Genomic DNA, 4,222 nt, shown 5'->3' with positions numbered 1-4,222 from the left:
GGTTATATCTTTATAGCACAGTTAGCCTACCCTAGCCCATGGGCAAGAATCTCCATGCAAAGACCTAGTAGCTAGGTCCTCACTATCTCTGCACTTGCCTATGCATGTCCGTAGGCATATCCCATGATTCTTTGCAGAGAGACTCCAGGACTTTACCAAATCAGTTACGGCAAGTTCTTCTGTTACATAGTGGGCAGTTCTAGGTAAAAATCCAAACCCCGCCTCCAAGGCTGAAAAAGCTCAGGTAACCTAATCTAACCTGGAAGCCCCTCAAAAGCTGAGTCGAAGTGTATTCTATGTGGACAGGGGGGACAGGTAAGACCAAAACTGGAGTTAGAGCCTGAGTTAAAAATGCAGAGAAAATAACTCTCTATGACCTGCATCTAAGTAACACTTGAAATACTCATTCCCTAAGATAAGAAAAGAGTTGGACCAATACCTGTTTTATTAAATTCTGTTTCTCCAAAAAATAAGATTTGTGATCACTATTTATATAATTCTTGCTACATAGAACAGCAGTAAAGGTCTCAGGACAGTTCTGTTTTCTAATTAAATTGCATTCAACAGTTTGATTTGGTGCAACATGGCAAAGAATGTGAGATGTAATCAAATTAGTTGTTAAAAGATAGCTGTATTCATAGCTGTTTTTGTTAAGAATGCTTCTGGCTGTTCTGGTATCTTTCTGGAGCATTGGTTGGAGCTGTGAGGAAGAGAGGTAGAGAGTGAGACTTATGTAAGTACCTTCATCTATAAATCTAAATGTCTTATGTTGATTTGCCTGTTTAACGAACCTCATGACTGATTAAGGCTCAGAAGTGAAAGTTGAAGGGAAAACCTCTGTAACCTGGGCGGTATTCCAAGATGTACCCCTCTCCAGAGCAGGTACACAAGCGCTGTGGGAGGTGTAGGGACCCTCCTCCCCCTACAGAGCAGAGCCAGATCACTAATGGGGACTTAAACATATACCTTTTAATGAGAGAACAGTACTGGGAACATAACCAGTATAAACCAGGGGGTATAGGGGACACTACAACGCCCCAAGGGGGCAGGATTCAACAAAGGTTAGACACTTACAATCACAGACATATTCATCCAGTTGACAAAAGACAGGGTTAACAAAATATAAAACACGAACAGCAGAACAAATAATACTGGTTGGCGAAATATAAAAGGCACAAAATACAAAACGTCAAATAACAAGGAATATAGGGCCTGGGTACCTGGAAGGGCGGCGGGGGGGGAGGGAAAACAGAACGACCCCTTTCCACTGCAATAAGAATTTTTCTCTGTCACTTCACTCATCTCAGCTGGGACTTAAACTCAGACCTCCACTGTAGTAGGCAGAAACTCTACCACACAGCCACCAGTGCTGGTGCTGCTCCAAGCTGCTGGGGGTCTTGACCTTCCAGGAGCCCCGGCCTCACATCGAGCTGCCTGGCCTCTTGCTGGAGAAGCTGGAAGCAGAGCTGGGAACCTCTCAGGTTGCTGCTCAGATACTGGCCACAGCCTCTCATAGGGGATCCTGGAGCCCAGAGGGAAGCCTCTCCTGCTGGCTGCATGCCACGCTGCTGAGGGTCCAACTGCTGCCTGCAGGTCCCACTCCTTCAGGTGCTTCTGGGGCAACTGCTCTCACCCCGCTGACCCAGCTCTTGCCAGGTCTTTGAGACTCCTTTCTTGTGGTCCCTCGCTGGTCTCCCCTGAGTCAGCTGCGCTGCCCCTTTTAGCCTCCTCCAGGTGACCCAAGAGGTCAATCAGGGGACACGGAGGGTGAGTCTCTGGGGCCTGATTGGTGAGGAAAGGGAATCCCAAGTCCTCCGATCATCTTTTACCCCTTCAAAACCCGGGCTAAAGTCACCACCAGCTAGCCTGTCACATCTGTATAATAATACCAGACAGAATCAGAATCTATAATGGAATGTAACAAGAAAATTGGCTACTGGTTTCATGCCTGCAACTTGCATATTCATAGCTTAGATCCTTGCCAGTTTTCCTAGTCATAGAGAAGTAGGGCTTGAAGGGACCTCCAGAGGTCATCTAGTCCACCCCCTTGCCTAAGGTTGGATCATTGCTATGCAAAGCATCCCACACAAACCATAATCTAAACTTTACATAAGGCTATCCTCAGTCCTGGCAAAACATAGACCTAACACCCTAACTTGGCACAGGTAAAGCAGGGGAGCAATGGCAGCCAAAGTCCTGCTTCTAATAAAAAGTTGTCAATATATGCTTAAGAGATCCTGGGAAGAGGGCCAAAGCCCCCGCTATAGAGGAAGGCAACCCCCGTCCCCTCCCCCCCAGTCCATACCAATTGCACCATGGGGCAAAATTCCTTCTTGACCCCAGATATGATAATTGGTCTGAGTCTGAGTGGAGGGACAAGACCCTCTAGCCAGGCACCTCTGGTTTTGGTCCTAGCAGGAGCACTAGGACACCCGAGTTAAAGTCCCCAGCCTTGGCTATAGTCAGCACTTAATGCCTCTGGGAAGGCTTAAAAACACCATGACAGATGTAGCAGGAATGTGTGTATGGAGGGAAGGGATTAGAGGCAACCAGGAAAGCTCAGAAGCAGTGGAAATACTTGTGGTACAACAGGCATAGATAGCTATGCCTAGATCATCCCTGACCAGTGGCTGTCCAGTCTCTTCTTGAACACCTCCAGTGATGTAGAGTCCACAACTTCCCTAGGCAGTCTATTCCACTACTTCACTGTTCTAACTGTGAAAAAGTTTTTCTGGACATCCAATCTGAACCAATAACTGCAAGAGAAACATATTGCCAGTCAGCACGTACAGACAAACCATGAGGACTGTAAAGTAAATCTAAGTGGTAAAGATAACTGCTAGCTGTAACTGCTCTCACACCTTTGAGAACTTGAAGTAGATTCTTTGAAGTTACCAAATGGAGCTAGTTCTCAAGCAAATGTTTTATTACCTTCAAAATGGAAAAGGTGTGACCTTTGTAGACAATGTAACAAGCAGCATTTGTACATGCTGGCCATTGCAGCCAGAACCTTAGCATTGTTACACATAGAAGGAAAAGATGCTGTAACAATTATAGCTCCATGCAGAGAAATCAGGAAGATGACAAGTGGAAAAGCAACAAAATAATCAGAAAGTTTCAGCAATTTCAATTCTGTGAAATAACAGTCATGGGAAGGGCAGAGATTCTCTAGGAAAATTCATAAAAGCGAAACAATTGATCAGTGTGCAGCTGTGCTCAGAAATAAAGTAGCCCTGGAGAGCTGAGTAACTCCTAGACAGTTTAATTAAAGCCAGATATAACTAGTAAAAAAAATAAAAATAAAAAAGCAGCAAGAGTAAGGCTACTTGGAGAATCCAATTTAACTTTATCAGAAGCAAATGGTATCTGTTAAACTGAAGAATAAAAGTATTTGCTCAGGTTCCCTGCAAAGTCATCAGAGCACCACACTGTAAAATGACAGTCACCAAATTATACAAGATACAGAAGTCAGCACACAATTCAGTAACCAGTGGTAAATGTGACTGCAGCCCAAGGAAATAAAAATCAGGTGTCCTTCAAAGAGGCATTAGAAAAAGAGCATACAGCATACCTAACTGTGTTTTAAAAGAAATGCTGTTCTATGCAGAAAAACTACAGAGCTACTCTGAGGGAGGTTTGTGTACAGGCAAAAAAGGAAGGGTACCAGAGGTGAAAAATTGGAGTACATATGCCCATGCTATCAGGTAAGAATATGTAAGGATATACTGGTATATCCTTAACAATATACCAATGCCATTCTGAACTGATGTAGGAGACAAGTGTAATATTAAACAAAACTGGGTAAATACTGAGAAAATGCACTCATAAGCATTTTGATTAAATTGACTTAATTTTATTGTGCCTCACTGGTTGGTTTCCTGTAAACACATGCATATGGACATTTGGGGAGGAGTTTTTTTCTACCAATATAGATCCATAGGTGTGAATGACTATATGATGTGATTACAGGCTCCTACATATTTAGAAGCTATAAAAACGGCATTGGTTTGAGACAGGATATTAGAAGGAAACATAATGGCAGTGAATTTCAAACCAGCCACTGAATAAGCATTCTCAGATGAGGAACAGAGAAAATAAATATGGATATACATACATTTGGAGGTGGTTAAAAGGGGAACATCTGAAGAACGGCATCAGCTGTTGTGTTTTAATTGTTATGTCTGGATAGGCCAGGAATGATACAGATATAGCAAAACTGTTC

The 4,222-nt window shown here is 43.4% G+C and overlaps 1 long non-coding RNA gene across 1 annotated transcript; it reads right to left on the bottom strand.

Moving 5' to 3' along the window:
- Positions 1 to 611: 611 nt before the first annotated feature.
- LOC109302448 lies at positions 612 to 2,625 on the bottom strand. The gene is made up of 2 exons (XR_002098780.1): positions 2,579 to 2,625; positions 612 to 700 (listed from the first exon to the last, which is right to left on the bottom strand). It is a non-coding gene; the product is annotated as an uncharacterized LOC109302448 (long non-coding RNA).
- Between the last annotated feature and the right edge of the window lie 1,597 nt (positions 2,626 to 4,222).

This window comes from Gavialis gangeticus, unplaced genomic scaffold, assembly GCF_001723915.1.
Source record: "Gavialis gangeticus isolate Ggan-Ray unplaced genomic scaffold, GavGan_comp1, whole genome shotgun sequence".
Taxonomy (NCBI): Eukaryota; Metazoa; Chordata; order Crocodylia; family Gavialidae; genus Gavialis; species Gavialis gangeticus.
This window is presented reverse-complemented; position numbering and strand designations above follow the sequence as displayed.